We start from the raw sequence: 17,278 nt of genomic DNA, 5'->3' as shown, positions 1-17,278 counted from the left end.
ATATAGAGAACCTACTGTGAAATAACACAGGAAAAAAAGAATCAAAGATGAAGCCCATAAATTTGGTTTAAGATCCTGGGTATATAAGTTAGCAATGAAAGAAAAATATTTAGAGGAAAAAAGGTAATGAGAGGAACAGTGTCTTTGACCACAACCCAGCATTGTGCTATTGAGATATAACATGGGTTCAACAAGTACTTGTTGGGTACAGTTAATTAATAGGAGATTTTGCAGGGGATATAAGATCACCTCAGCAGATCAATCATCTAGAGTGAAAAAGGTAGAACCAGGTACACCTTGAAAATGTCTGCATCTATATTAAGTTCACCATTGTCTCTTACAAGTGGTGATCTAATATTTGGCAAAAATAAATTAAAGAATAATTTTGTTAAGTTAGTGTATGAAATGTACTTTCCCATTAAAACATATTTAAAATATTTTCTGGCTAAATTAAATTATAAAATGTAATGATATTAGTGAATTTAGTCAAATGCCATCATACAATGTATAATTTATCAATCAATTTTACACAGAAACTTAAGAATACAATTAAATGTCACTTTACTGGATATTTCTGGATTTGATATGGATGAAGTTACATTCTAATAACATGGAAAAGACACATCAGTGTGTAATCAGAACAGATGGAAGTTACTTTTACAACTTTTTACCTATATTTTAGAAGGGGCCTATTGCTCAAATGATGAGGATATCTTTTTATTAGAGTTATGTTTTTTTTCACCCAGACATTTTCAACAGGCTCAAAACATGAGCAGAATGAATTATTGCAGAGGTCCTTGAAAGAATACACAAAATAAAAATATATGGAAATAATGCAAATATGCTACCTCTACTATGTAAACTCAATGTTGTGAAAAATGAAATATTTTCCTAAGAAACATTTGGTTTACTTCTGTGCCCCATATCTACAAATCTAGTACTAAAAGGCAATTTTATTTATGCAAGTCTTCTGAAGAAATGTCAATGAGAAAAATAAAAGCTTTGTAACTTTCAGTCAAAAAAGAATGTTGCAAACAGAAAGCTACAGGGTAAAATTCAATTGATGACCTTAGGTGTGTTTTTCTTTTGTCACACAAAATCAAAAAAACTGTTGCCAAAGAGCATTTTGGGTAAGAATAAAAACTCAAGACTTTCTTGCCCAACCAAAATATAAGTCCTCATCCCAGTCTATAAAATAAACAGTTGCTGGAAACTCATGACTTATTTATTCAATTATTATTAATTTAATAGCAGTAACCCACTAACCATTTTATTGAATTGAGGAAAAGGCCAAAACACAGATGTCTTATTTTACTTTATACTTGCCAGTCTTCAAATTTGCTTTATATACTATGCAGATATAATGCAAGAGTACTGTTACAGAACATGTTTTAAAATAAAAATACAAGCATACCAACAAATGAAAAAGCATCACATTATAGCATAATTTAATCATGTGTTTTACCAACAAATTTCAATGAATTAAAGTACCCAATCTATTCTCTTCTTGAGCTTTGTTGTTCTTCAGCAGGATGGGAAATAGCTTGGGCAATTTGTGCAGGTAGAAAGAGTAGATGTCAACCCATACATCTTTTTGGAAGAAGATATGAAAGGAGCTACTGCTGATTTAAATTATACCAATATCAGCTACAAGGAGAGACTGACTGATGAATACATTTATTTTTTTATAAACAGAATGAGTGAACATACCTTATGGTGAACCCTTCCACTCCTGGATATACTTTAGAGAAATGAGTGCTATCTGTACCAGGAAATATATACAAGAAAGATTGTAGGAAAACCTGTTCACTGAAAGTATATAGGTTGAATAATGTGTGCTTCAATCAACAATGGAATACTATGCAGCAATAAACATGAGTTAATGAAACAGTTACATACAATGATATTGCTGAGGCATATGGTATAAAGTATAAAAACTATACAAAATAACATTTACTGTATGATTCCATGTACATAAAATGTAAAACCTGAGAAAATTTAGGATAATTTAGAAACAAATAATTGGATAGTAACTGCTATGGACTGTGTTTGTGTCTTCCCAAAATTCATATGCAGAAACCCTAATGCACAATGTGATGATATTTGAAGATGGGCCTTGGTAAGGTAATTAAGTCATGGGAGGGAAGCCCTCATGGTGGGATTAGTGCTCTTATAAGAAGAGATAGGAGAAAGAACTTGCTTGTTCTCTTTGCTCTCTGCCATGTGAGGAGAATGAGAAGACAGGTGTCTGCAAACAAGGAAATGGACCCTCACCAAGATCTGAATCTGCCAGCACCTTGATCTTGGACTTACCAGCCTCCAGAACTATGAGGAATAAATGCTTGTCATTGAAGTTGCCCAGTTGATAGTAATTTGTTATAGCAGACTGAGCAGACTAACACAGTCCCCTAAAATGTAAAGTAAGAGGGATTGTAAACAAAGTCAGTTAGGGAGTAATTTTAGAGGAGGGGCTAGTTATTAGAAAGAGACACATTGGGGGAGGGGTTTTAGGGTATTGGTAACATTCTATTCCTTCACCTGTGTGGTAGGTATATAGCTGAACATTTTACAATAATTTGTTAGGCAATATATTTATGGTTTTATGTACTCTTCATCATGTGTGTTGTAATTCACAATAAATCTGGTTGAAAACAAAAAGGAAGACCCAAAAGGAAACAAGAAAATAGATAATTTTAAAGGTAATATTTAAGGGTAGGAGGAGTACGTACAAGGATTAGACTCAAATATGATAAAGTAGAACTGAAAATGATATGGGTGTGCTGTCTGTCAGTGGGCAGTTTTATCTTGCCAGGCTGTGCTCAGTCTATTACTTTGCACATAAGCCAGCTAGGTAGAATATAATGCATGCTACAACTACTGGGATGCTAAATGAAGAGTCCTTGTAAGACACATAGTTGATAAATGTAAAAAAAAAAAAATAGTTACTTGTATAAAATTATTGAGAAGAAAATAAAGGACTAGAATGAGAAAAATAAAGGAAATTAATCAGAAGAAAAATGGTTATTTTAAAAAAAGTTAACAAAGTTAAGTCAAAACTAATTCATGTAGCTTACCTTTAAAATTAAAAAAGTAATTATAATGGTCTTAATTTAAAATGTTTAAATATTTATGAGCAATTTCTAAGAATCCAATTATCTTCAAATACCACCATACATGTTTTTGCAAATATAGATTGTTAATACCACCGCTGTCACATGGTTGATACTTCTTACTATCTGAACAGAGAGCGAAAAATGTGGCATATTGATATTTTACTAAGATGTTGTTTTGTTCTTTATTATGAGAAAAACAAATTTCTAAATTTTTTAGTGTTCAGATTTATTTTCTATTGTATGAGGCAATCTACCAAAATAATTCCTCTGAATAATGTGGCTATGTAAACAATTTGCTTCCTTCTTTATTACTTATACGTTATTAAACTTACAAGTTAAGTAATTTAGCGTTTCTAAATAGTATGCATACATGAAACTGCTTAGTGCCTTGTGACAAAAAAGTGCAATTAAGGAGGAAGCCAATGAGGCGTTTGTCTCCGTAGCTGAAGTGAAGTGAAGAGTTTAGACCAGAGATTTTCAACCAGTGTGCTGGGCAAGCACACCGGTGTACCACAAGGATTTTTAAAACATGCAATATCTGACTATTTAGTCAGGGGCACTGGCTTATTTTCCTTTAGATGGTCAAACAATAAAAATGACAACAGCCAACGCAACAATAACTGTGCAGTGTGAATGAATCAAAATTATACCTATTTTTTTGTCAGAGTCACAAAAATTGTATTTTTGGTGTGTGGCAGAATTTTAGTAATTAATTTATGTGTGCCAGGAGATGAAAAAGGTTGAAAATCACTGGTTTAGACAATGAGTTGTTGAATTCAAGCATTAAAACTGTTTTTGCTTCAATTGCCTAAATAATCAAAAATCAAGTTGCTGGGAAGTTTGCCTAAATTTTCTAAGCAGTTTGTTCCATCTCTAAGTGGATTTGGCAATAGAAATGCAATTTCTGAATTTTGTGGTGTTATTATTTATAGGGAAAGCGATGGAACTTGCTATTCTCAGCACTCAAATACTGGAGTACTCTGAATTAAATGGAAAATGAAGGGTTTTCAAACTTTGTTTTGAAGTACTTAAATTATCTTTTTCTTTCCTATTTCTTTTATTTCTAACACATATATACAAATATACACATTTCTGTTTTGTTTTTTAGATATATCCTTATTGATTTCAGAGAGAGGGAGGGAGAGAGAGTTGAAACATCAATGATGAAAGAGTAATTGATTGCACGCCCCCGACTGGGGATCGAGCCTGAAACTCAGGCATGTGCCCTGACTGGGAATCAAACCATGATCTCCTGGATCATAGGTCGATGCTCAGCCACTAAGCCAAGCCAGCCGGGCCACACACATTTTCTTGCACTAACTCCTTCAAGAAAGTTAGGGTACTAACATATGTGTCGTTTCATGTTTGGAGGTAAGCATACCTGGTGGAAGAGTGCAAGTTAGTAACAATTGTCTGAAGAATCTAAAATATTAGAGGCAAGAGCTTCTTGGGATTACTCAGAAAGAGGAAAATTAACAAATTTCAGATGATGGATATCATGATATCATCAAGCACCAGTAACACAATCATTATAAACAGAACATAGTGGTGCTTGTAGCACAGGGGCAGACAGAATAAAAAGCTGGAATGTCAACAGCTGATCATAGAGAGAAGCTGAGGCTTCTGATTAAACTGTGTGGACTTCCTGGCCTGTCCCATAGGTTCCCTCCAAAGTTCTTTATGTGGGTAAGACACATATTCAGAGTTCTGAGAGGGTCACATAGGCAGCAAGGAGAATGAACTAAAATGGACAGAAAAGAGTGACAGAGAAACCAATTAGAAGATGGTTGAAATAGCCCAGGCTTGAAATAAAGCAATAGCAACAGGCATAGAGCAAAGAGTACAGATTTTTAGAATAATTCTGAGACATAATAAAAATTGTAACATGTTGGTTATGGAAAATCTTCTAGGGAAAGTTATATAAGCAAGAAGAAAAGCACAGCAATTTCAAAATTTTTGGAATCAGAAAATTATGATAAGGTAGCAAAGGTGAAATTACTAATGAAATAAACTGCCAATAAATAGTAAGAGAAGAGAACCATAGGGAAATTAGAGCCTTTGTCCTGGAACCTTTTCTTCAAAAGGTAGGCATAATGAAAAGTATATTGTTCAATAATTATTGTTCAATTCCCTTCTCTTGATTCAAGTACGCCTATCATTGTGGTTTTAGTTTGCATCTCTCTCATGATTAGTGACACTGAGGATTTTTTCATGTCTGTTGGACAGCTGTATGTCCTTTTTAGAGAAGTGTCTCTTCAGGTCCTTTGCTCATTTTTAATTGATTGCTTGATTTCCTGGTGTTGAGATGTATAAATTCTTTGTATATTTTGGAAATTAACCTATCAGTGTCATTGGCAAATATGTTCCCCCATACAGTGGGTTCCCTTTTCATTTTGTTGATGGTTTATTTTGCTGCCAGAATGGCTACTCAATAAATCAACAAACAAGTGCTAGTGAGGATGTGGAGAAAAGGGCACCCTAGTACACTCCCAGTGGGAATCCAAACTGGTTCAGCCACTGTGGAAAACAGTATGGAGTTTCCTCAAAAATTTAAAAATGGAACTGTCTTTTGACCCAGCTATCCCACTTCTGGGAATATATCCTAAGAATCCTGAAACACCAATCAGAAAGAATATATGAGCCCCTATGTTCATAGCAGTGTTATTTACAATAGCCAAGATTTGGAGACAGCCCAAGTGCCCATCAGTAAATGAGTGGATAAAAAGTTGAGGTACATTTACAAAATGGAATACTATGCAGCCGTAAAAAAGAAGTAACTCTTGACTTTTGCGACAGCATGGATAGACCTGAACATTATCATTCTAAGTGAAATAAGCCAGTCAGAGAAAGAAAATCTATGATTTCACTTATATGTGGAATCTAATGAACAAAATAAACTGACAAACAATATAGAAACAGAGGCATGGCTACATGGAACAGAGTGACAGCTGTTAGAGGAGAAAAGGGAGAGGGGACTGGATGAAAAAAAGTTAAGGGTTTAGGCAAAGAACATATATGCATAACCCATAGACACAGACAACAGTGTGGTGATGGCCAGAGGGAAGGGGGATCTGGGGCTCGGTGGAGGAGGGCAAAGGGGGGAGGGGAAGGGGACATTTGTAATAGTGTCAACAATAAAAATAAAGTTTAAAAAAAAAAGGAAAGAAGGAAAAAAATACATACCTATCAAGTGAATGGGTGAAATACCTAAATATAAAAAAGCAAATTATTACCAGTCTTAAATATATATAAAATAGTAACATTTATTTGCTTATATTTATTAGAATTTCTTGGGAAAACTAATCACAATTATTTTGATTTATTATATATATGAAATTTTTTTCAGTATTTTGATGTAATTGTATATACTTTTTCAAAATCAAAAATTTTGAAATTTTGAGTTAACAGAGGAAACAAGAACTCTTCCAAGCAAACATCTTCTAAGCTTTTATATCTCAGTACAAGTGGAATATATGTTGTGAACACTATCCAACATACATCCATTCTTTTCTACTCATACAGTTCAAAATTTCCCTACTATTGTGCTCATTACTAGGTAATATTATTTTACAAATTTATCTTGGCATCCTTTGAAAAAAGCATAGTGCCTGGTGCCAATGTTATTTATTGAATAGATAAAATATTAAAAATACATATTAACAGTTTTGCCAGACTATTAATGACTCCTAGTATACTAACGAAAACACAATCCAAGGCAAATAAAGTAATGCGACCTCTAAATTTCCTAATAAATTGTTTTAATATTATTATTTTGAATGTATGGTTTTAAAGAATTTGTTTAGATTTCTTTTGCATTTAGTAATCACAATTATATGTGGCTTACCTAGTAACTCAGTAGTAACTCAGTGGTCTTTAATATCCAAGTTAATTCTAGACTTGATATAGTTATTACCTCATAAACAGCAGCCACCCTTTCATTATCATTTAATTCCTGTGGTACCTGTACTGGAAACATTTCAATTATAAATAAAAGTTGCTGCTGATCAGAGCACAAACAACTTTGCAGGACAAAAGTTCTATAACTAAGGAATGACCCAAATGTTAGCTAAATTTCCCTAAGGAGCAGTCCTTCCCATGAAGCTAGGTAAAGAACTCATGTCTTTTTCATGTTGTACCCATATTCCACGGAAGAATATTGATTTGTACATTAAATCTCAGAGAGCCTGACCTCCTTATAACAGTGCATGTGTGTTTCCATCTGAAGTGCCACTGAGAGGGCTGTGCCCTTGAATCATTTTCTCTACTTCTTCTGGGCTCTCCTTGAGAATAAACAAACATACATATTTATGATATGGTTTCATTCATTTAGGAGTCAAAAATAGCTGCATAATAAAAGCAATAATGTGCTTTAAAATGAATAGCAAATATCATCATCCTTAATACGATGCATGCTGTGAACTCTAATTCTCTGAGCTTTTCTGGAAGCAGCCTGCTCTCATTATCCTCATGAGATATTTAACTTGATGCCTACTGACCTGGACTTAGGAACACTACATGGAGATAGTCCTATGATATACTCAGCTCTAAATTCTGTTATTTTGTCTCTGACAGTTGTACATAGTGGCATATTTTCAAGTATGGAAACTGAATCCACCCTTAGTTAGAAATGTGAACTTGGTCATCTTTTTATTTAGTTCTCCTTCCTCCATAGTATGGCGTTTTGACTCTGCATCTCTTCTTGCAATAAGTATACAATGACACTAAGCACTCTCTCTCTGATTTCCTAACCTCATTTAAGTGCTGTATATATTTAATTTAGTAGTTTGAAAGTTAATGGACAGTTTTATGTGCCTTCTTTCACAAAGTTATTTTATCTCATACAAGAAAAGCCTTACTAACAAAATAAACATGAATAGTAGAATTTGTCTTCAGGGGCCATATATATGGGATGGTAGTAAGTTACTCTTAAATTATTACACATTTTTAGAAATATAGCCTAATAATTGCCATATTGGATCCCATGATCCCTCAGAATCTCTCTGACCTCAGAGAGAACTCAATGTCTCTTCTAAGGACTCTGGCCTGATTAAGTCAGGGCATTAAAATAATTTTTTCTTATTAACTTACAACCGATTGATTCAAGACTTTTGTGTTGGCAAAATTCCTCACCTTTGCCATATTTCACTGGCTAGAAGCAAATCACAGGTCTCACCCACATTCAATTAAATGGCAAAAGAGCATAAGCACCAAGAGACGGCGATCTTGAGGGTCATCTTATATTAATGCCTACCTGTCCCAGAGGCAGAGCCTACAGAAATTCCCAATAGCTTAGATAAATAGTTGAAAGTAAAATAGAGGGTAACAGACAACTCTTAACTTTTTGCCTGAACAAAAGGAAAGACAGTGAGTGATGCCATTTACTGAGATGAGGTGATTAAGGAAAGAAGATATAAACATATCTAGAAGACAGGAGAAATTAAGTGATTTGTTTTGGACATGTTAAGTTTAAAATATCAATTAGACATTAATTTGAGATACTGATCAGATCATTCACTATGCAAGCTTGGAGCTCAGAGGAGTTCAAAAGGAGGGTTATGAATTTGGGGTATTACCGTGTAGATAATAGTTACAGCCAAGTACCTGGATGAGCTGCCTTAAGGAGGATGCCAACTACATAGAAAAGGATTGGAGGCTGGGCACTGAAACACTCCCACCTGTAGAGCCATGAAAGAGGAGGAGAGTGAGTTGGTTCAGGAAAATGGGCTTGGGCATCCATTGTGCTCTGAGGAAGGCAATCATAATTGTATTTGAAACCAAACAAGTTTTTCAGAGTAGAATGAGTGATTATTGCTTCAACTGTTGTTAAGTGATCAAAAACAAAGGGGTTTAATATTGGCCTTGGATTTGGCAAGCTCATGGGTGATTGGTTATTGGAATTTGTAGGATGTAAGTGTGGTTGGATTGGCTACAACAGGGAATGGAAGATAATGTAGTTATAGATCTAGTGTAGAAAATTTCTCTCTTAATCTTTATTGTAAAGGAGAGGATGGGATCCAATGAGGTATTTTTAATTATTGCTTTTATAGGTGATTATTATAGTATTTTTTATCTATGGGAGTGAACTATTATAGAGAAGAAAGAGAGTGTACTTCAAAAGAATAGGACTTACATAGTGGACAGTAAATTGTATCCATTGCAATACAGGAGAGTTGTCCTTTAGATGTGAACAAGGAGAATTTATCCAGTGAAATATTAGGGAATACAAACTATATGGCACAGATGAAAGGCAGACTAGAAGGCTTGGCAATGGGCACCAAATGCGATGCACTGATTTGCATTGTCTAGGAACATGGTTAATGATTTATAATTTGGTTTTTAGAGATTATTTCTTATATCATGGAAATCTTCACTTTTGTGACCAGAAAGAATAAAGAATGCTTTAATTTTTCAATTATATGTATTAGAGTTTAATGAAAATGTTTTGAATTAAACCAGTCTTTTTTTTTTTTAACTCTGCTGGTACAACTTCTGGATCAGGACACTTCTGACATAATATAATTCACCTAAAATATGCAAAGTGCTTTCTAGATTTTGCATAGACTATAAAAATGAGTAAATATACTGCTTCTTATCTCATGGGAACACAATTCTGTAGTGAAATAGAACATATATAATGACTTAATACAATACAAATAAAGATAATATGTCTATAATAATTTTGATAAATTTATCTCAGTCTTTATTTATGATTTATGATCTTTCTCATTTTTTTTTCTTTGCTATGTATACATTTGTCTATAATAAAATCCTAGAGTTAATGGCAAACTCTGATGGAGGTTTTAATTCATATTATTTTATTAAAAGGAGAATTACTATAAAGTATTATAAGGTAAGATTGAATCTAAATATATATAAATATAAATATATAAAAATATAAATATATATAAATAAATATATATATAAATATATAAAAATATATATATATAAACTGAACAGATAGTAACTTTCATGCTTATAACTTCATGCATATCTCTCCATACAATGTTTTGTCTTGTTACCTTGTGTATTTCTTTTGATTTTTAAGAGTTACAATAATATAATATATTTAGATATATATTTAAACACTAAGGTTATGAAATCACTAGATTTGATTTGATTTGGGTGATTTGTTATTTTAGGTAACAGATTTGTTTTTGTTATTTCCTAAGAATCAATAACACAGTGGATGAAATGAGAGGGAAAATTTGATCTTTATGTTTGTCCTACTTTTCAGAGAGAAAGAATTTTTGTTACCAAGCCTTCTCTATTTATATTTTACCGAATTAAAATGTTCATACTCAGAGAACAAATTGGACACTGTTATTAAATTAAGCATTATGATGATGTAGAATTGAAAGAGAAGTGTGTACTGCCAGTGGGCATTTCAAATTGCTAAGCTCTGCTGACATTCCAGATAGCAAAAACATCCAAAATTAGAGCCATGTGGAAACAATGTATTTCTGGCAAGTGTCACCCAAATTCATGTGTTTGTTTGAAAGCTCTAAATAAATACATTTATTGTAATTTTATTTTTTGTGCAAAACTAATGTGAGCAGAGGACCAGATCTTAAAGATTACTTAGAAATATTGTGTCACTTAGGACTCTTTGGTAGAAAGTGACAAACACTGTCTCTGCCAACCTAAGCATAAAAGGACCTAAAAAAATACTGTAGGTTTGTTAGGAAGATGAGATGAGACACAGTATGTAAAAGCAATTACTAGTGCTTTACAAGTGCTCAGTAAATATTAGCTCTAAATACTATTACCTGTTAGACAAGTGAGTCTGGCATTGTGCGGTGGCAGAAAGGAGACTAGAAAGAGAGACCATTAACTCTACAAATCGGACTATAGCAAAACATCAGACAATTAGATTCTAGATAAAAGCAGATCCCATTAAATGAAAAATTAACAAGATATACAAATTGAATAGATATGAAGGTTTTAAGAAGAAATGGTAAGAGAAAATAATACTAATGTTCTATTGAAACAATAGCCTGGTCAAAATCCAGTGAAGAGTGTACCCTGAAATTTCCAGTAAACTTAATGGCCTAGAATATCAGTCTCCTAACAGATATGAAAGCCATGTGGCAATCACGTAAGAAAGTTTGAATTTTAAAGTATGAACAGGACTCTACTAAAGTTTCCCAGGATGCTGTGCTCTCTGTGCACTTGACTGATCTTAAATTATTCTAATCTTTTCTAAAGATTTTAGTATTTCACTCAGTAGATTGGCCCAAGTCAGAATTAGACAACATAATAAATCCCTGCCCTTTCTGATCTTCAATGTGGCAGGAGAGAAGGAAAAACTAGTGATTTTTAAATACATTCTTTAACCTCAAGTTGAGAGTCTTTGGATAATATATTCAGATCCATTCTAACCATACAGATTATAATGTATATCAATGTGTGCCATAGCTCATAAATTACACTTTTCTCCATAGCTTACTTAAATACTTCCCAAAATAAAGTTTCCAAACTATTCATTTTCCCCATCTAACTGTAGCTAATACATAGAATAGAACCTTTTCTTTACTATTTCTAAACATTCTGTAAGTTAAGAATTTAAATATTGTTCCTAACAATTACTCTTAATAAATATTTCTTAGTACAACTCTTTGAAAAGTGTGTAATGAAATATTATTAAATTCGTTAGCTTAGGAGAAAAAATAATCAAGTACGTTGTTGCTAATTTATTCAGAATTATTTATATATTTTTCTTTGTTATAGCCACATTAATGCATTTCTTCATTTAAGTCAGTAGTTTGCTTCTTATAAGTATTTGATAAGCATCTAATTTCTCTGGTTTTCCCAGAATTTAGTTAAAATATCAGTGTTGCTAAGGTCAGAGTGAAATGGAGGTGTAAGTATTCAGTGGAGACTAAGCATTTTCCTAGCGAGTGATAGCACTGCAACGACACTGCTCTAATCATCTAATTAATTTAGCCTGTTGCCTTCCTGAATCTATGTGATGTATTGATAGCCATTGGGCTTTATCACTAAAGAACAGCCACTTTTCTAATAAGAAAGACAAAATCACTCAAGAAATGTCTCTATTGCTAAATTTTAAAACATAGTAATATCAAGTTCTATGGGAAAAATCATCATCATGTTATGAAACTCCTTCCTGTCATTTGCCAAAGTGATTAAGAAAACAAAAATCTTTTAATGTAATTTACTATTTTAATGCCTACAAAAATAATCTGCTTTAAATAATTAAATAATTACTCTTAAATTTGAGTTTCTTAAACACAATGACTACATTGGGACATTATAACTAAGACAACACTTTAATTTAAAAATTCTAAATAGAATAATGACAAATGGCCCCATTACATAATATTCTTGTTGTGAAAATTCTAAACTTCAATGAATCATATTATTTTCCTTTCAGACTTGCCCTGGTGACAAGGCCATGTTTGCTTCCGCAAATATATGGCCTTGCCTCCATTGTCTTTAATCACATCCAAGGAATGTTTCTTTCAATCTCCCCACTGATAAGTCAGACCTACCTCATTGCTTTTCAGATGCTTTCTGCTTTGCTAGCTTTTAAAAACCAAAGACAAATCTAAGTTCAAATGACGATTTTGCATATAGTTTAAACACCTGCTGTCTCTCTAACTCTACTCTGTCCCATATGTCAGGGGACTAAAAAGAGAGGGGTAATGAAAGGTGGTGGAGGTGATTAGTTTTTTATCTTACTCTGAATTAAATTCTATGAAATTGCACTTCTTCCAGGACTAAGACTTAACTCCTGCTCCCTTATTTCCTTCTTGTGCTTGGCAAGTTCCACATCCCCTGACAGAAGTTGATGCCACTTTCTTTGCCCTTTCTCCAGTTTCTACTGGCTCTCCTGACATGAGAGGTGTGTACAAGCAGGAAGGGGAAGGTGTATATGCAGTGGGGTGTTGGGCCTGGGTATGGTCAGGTTCTTTATTCCAGCATATGTTTGTTCTTCCAACAAATATCTAAAATTAAGTGGACCCTTTCTTATTAAGTAATAACTTATTTTATAAAATCTTTTTTCCTAAAAGAAGTTTTAGTTTAACTACTAATATTATTGATACTATTTCTTCAGGATGAGTAAACTGATAAATGAGCATTTATCTCTTCTTCCCTGAATTATATTAAAATTAGGGCTGCATTTTTCACAGTAAGTGAAAAATAATGGTTGAATCAATGCTACAACTTCTAACTCTAGGTTCTTTCTGACCAGAGGTAATTTTAGATCTCCCTGTCCTATTTGGGAATCAGGTAGCTAAACTAGCTCCAGGGACCCAGCAGGAAAGTAGATGAAGCAGGTTAACTAAAGGCAATAGGGAGGGATAGGAATGTATCCAAAGGGGAGTTTATATTCTACGGGCAAAAACAAAAACATAACAAAAACAATAATACCACCCTACACCCTCCCCCCAAAAAACAAACTACTGTGCACACCAAATTGAATTTATTTCTCCGCTATCAGTTTGTCACCATAGTTTTAGCACTACAATGAAAATTAGGCCTGCATTTTTCTCTAGTACTTATATGGTTTCTTTTTCCCCGTTTTGTTTCCTTAATTTGTAGAAATTCTTCATGTAGACCAGAAACTAATTCTTTTATTGCTATCTATGGCTATCCTTTGTCTTTTAGAATTGTTGGAGGTGTCTATTGAAGAAAACAATTTTTCATTGACACAGAACTATCTGCTTACATATTTTTACATTTATATATCTGACCTATATGGATATCTTCACAGTACATTGTATAATATATAAATATAATAGTATCTTCTTGGTTGTTGCAATTCTATTAAGACTTTCGTCTTTCCACCAGTGATTTGAGAGGCCACATTTGTCATATATAAAATTACATCTGCACTTTGGTGTATCGCTCTACTTTCTATTCATTTCTACTGGTAATAAGATTTTATCATATATTTTATGATAAAAGAAAACTTTATCATATATTTTAATACATGTTAGAGTTACCTCCTCCTCCCTTACTTCTATTTTTAATGTTCTTGTATCTTTCCTACTCACTTATTTGTTCATATAAAAATTAAAATTGACATATCTAACTATGAAAAACAATTGACATTAAATTTATATATAAACTTACAGAGAAATGGCATATTTTGAAGTTGAGTGCGAACCAACGTGAGAGGACAGAGACTGGGAAACACTGCCAGGGCAATTTCTACCTACTCCCAGGACTGCTCTACAGATCTTCACCAGGTGCTCACTTGGAAGCAAGGTGAGGGAAGGAAGAAAGCCTCTGAGGGGGTGCAGGCCTGGAGGAGTGTAGCCGTTATTAGTGCAGGAAAGGCACAATGTTTACCTTAGATACTTCCCTGTAGAGAAAATAAGCCTTAAGCCCCTGGAGGAAAGTTAGTGAAATCCACACTCCCAGTATGCGATAATGCTGGCTCTTTGAAGATGGGAGAGAGTAAAAGGGAAAAAAATCCACCATCCTTGTGAGTAGAATGTACCCAGAATCCTGCAGAAATACTATTATAAGTCTCTGACTTTTGAGGGACTCTCAGGAAAATCTTTACATAAACCATAAACAGTACAAGCAGACTTTGGCTACCATGGGGAGAAAAGGCATGTTCACTGAGAAAACTGTGCCTTCCAGACCTAGGAACACAGGGACTGCCTAACACTGAGGCTGGACAAGAAAACAGAGAACACTTCCTGCCCACCATGACCAAGCCAGCAAACACCAGGAACAAGAAATAGCAGATGACTATTGGAGAAAGGGAAAGAAAAGAGAGAGACCGCCTCTGAAGCCCAGGTGCACAGGACAGGCTGAAAGCTGAGGACAGAGCCAAAACACTGAGAAAAGCCCTCCATCACCCCAGCTGCAAGAGAAATGTAAAGCCATTCATGCGCTAAGTCAACCATGAAATGAAACCCAAACCTGCCCGAACCCATGACTAGATTAGTAACTCTAACCCCACTAACCACCTAGTATAAATAAAGATGTGACCATTTCCTGCAAAAATATACTATTTATCTCAATCTTTCCATTCTAAAACTGACGTCTGCATGCAATAATAAAAGTTATCACACACACATACAAACACATGCTGTCAACAATAACAGAGCCAGACTCAGAGTGGCCCCAGATGTTTTTGCTCTCAGAGAATTTAAAATAACTATGTGTTAGGTTTGAACAAAAGCTTAATGTTCCTAAGGGCTCATCCCTCCCCCCAAATGAGAATGTAAACTTTTAGGTAAACTTATTTCACTAGCCACATACTGTTTGTTATGCTTGACAGGTTTCACCCCCTGCATGAGAAAGTATCTCAAGCAACAACCTGTTCCTTGCATTCAATAACTTTCTACTCCCGCTCAGAAAAACCGAGTGTGCGGCCAAAAGTTCCCTCCCTGCACCCTATAAAAAGACTTCCCCCCAGTCACTAGAGGCTGACTCCACTTGGAGCTCAGCCCATCTGTATTCAGATGCCCTAATAAAATTGTCTTTACCTTCTCATCTGGCCTCGTGTGTTCCTCCTCGGCAAGCCTAACATTTTGTGCCAAAACCTGGGATTGGTGAGGATGAGTAGCTGTAGTCCAGGGCATGGACCATCCCAAACTTGCAGCTGGGAAAGTGGTAGGCAGCGGAAGCTCATCCTGGGCTTACCTCTGAATCCTGTTTGGGACCCCAGCCTGGGTATTGCAAACCCCTTTTGCCGACCCTACTGAGCAGCAGAGGAGGACACTGGATCGGGGCTTTCTCTTTCCATTACTGACTTTCACGCTCCACATGGGCAGATCATTCTCGGGTGAGTCACCCTTCTCCATCTCTCAGGTCTTCTGATTCTCTCTCCTCCTCACTCTCAAAAGACCTATCGCTAGGCCAGAAGTCTCCTCAGCCTCTGGGCCAGGGTCCTCAAGGGTTGGGCATGCCCATTCTAGAGGAACCCTATCTTCTCTTTGGGTGATTCGTTTACTGGCAGGGACACTTGCCCTAAAGGGTTACCCCTTGTGGGGGATTAGTCATGCACCCTCTCAATTCCCCCTCACCACACTCATTATTCTCACCATGGGCAATACTTTTCTGCCCCCCCCCCCCCCAAAGACCACCCCTCTTGGCTGCCTCCTTAAAAACCTGGAGTGGCTTGGCCTCGCAGGGGATATTAGGCCCAAGCACCTTATATTCTATTGCAACACTGCTTGGCCCCAATACAAATTAGATAATCGGTCCCAATGTCCAGGAAATGGCACTTTTGATTTTAACACTGTCACCATAATGGAAAGTGGTCAGAAAACCGCTATGTCTGGGCCTTCTTTACTCTCTGCTCTTGACTTTCCCTCTGCCAGTCCTGTTCCACCTATCAAATTCTCCTCCACTCTAGACAGCCTCCCCAAACCCACCTAGAGAGTACTGACATCTTTTGACCGGACCGACCACAGACCTCCACCTTATATTCCTTCCCTGGCTGCCCGAGCCGTTGATCCCCTGGCTCAGAACCAAGCAGCCCTCCCTCTCTCTAATCCTGAGGACTCAAATCCCAAATCCGCCTTCTCTCCTCCCATTACCCACTCTAGATCCTCCCAAAACCCTCCTTCAAAAAATTTAACTTCTGCCTGGCACCGGTCCTCCCTTTACGAGCGGTTGCAGGGGGCAAGGGCATAGTTTGGGTTCACGTTCCTTTCTCCATGTCCCACCTGTCCTAGATTGAGAAATGCCGGAAGCTGTTCCATCCTTGCTGCTTGACACAGTCCTTTAAGGAGGAGACATCTGCACAGCCAGTGCTCCATGGGACTTGGTGTTGGCATATCCCTCTTCTCATGCTTGTTCCCCTTCCTGACGCTCTGTGTCCTTACCGGAGTCACTGCACCAAAAAAGGGCATCGCCCTAGCTGGAAACTCTTCCCTAGCAAGGGGAGTCAGATGGGACTGGAAAAGACAATGATTCAGTATAAGCCCCAAGGAGTACGGGAAAATCTTGTGCCGCTTATGAGGAACTCAGACTGTCAGCAGAAAGTTTAGGACTTGTTAGGCCCATTACCACAGGAAGGTCCCCACGGGCGGGGGGGGGGGGGAGGGCGGGGGGAGACTTGGGTCCGGGCCCCTGCTGATTCGCTGGTGCAGGGCCATCCACAGGGAGCCCACCAGTGAGTTCCCAGTGAGGAATGTATTACTGGGGGATGTTTATACTAATGGAAAACTCTGGGAATC

General features: G+C 35.9%; 1 pseudogene across 1 annotated transcript in view; it reads right to left on the bottom strand.

Moving 5' to 3' along the window:
- Positions 1-16,951, bottom strand: part of LOC308567928 (metaxin-2 pseudogene) — a 34,744-nt pseudogene extending 17,793 nt beyond the window's left edge. Inside the window, exon 1 of the transcript in view lies at positions 16,925-16,951. The product of the transcript in view is annotated as a metaxin-2 pseudogene (transcript). The remainder of the gene's footprint in view (positions 1-16,924) is intronic.
- Between the last annotated feature and the right edge of the window lie 327 nt (positions 16,952-17,278).

This window comes from Miniopterus schreibersii (assembly GCF_964146895.1).
Source record: "Miniopterus schreibersii genome assembly, chromosome: 1".
Taxonomy (NCBI): domain Eukaryota; kingdom Metazoa; phylum Chordata; class Mammalia; order Chiroptera; family Miniopteridae; genus Miniopterus; species Miniopterus schreibersii.
This window is presented reverse-complemented; position numbering and strand designations above follow the sequence as displayed.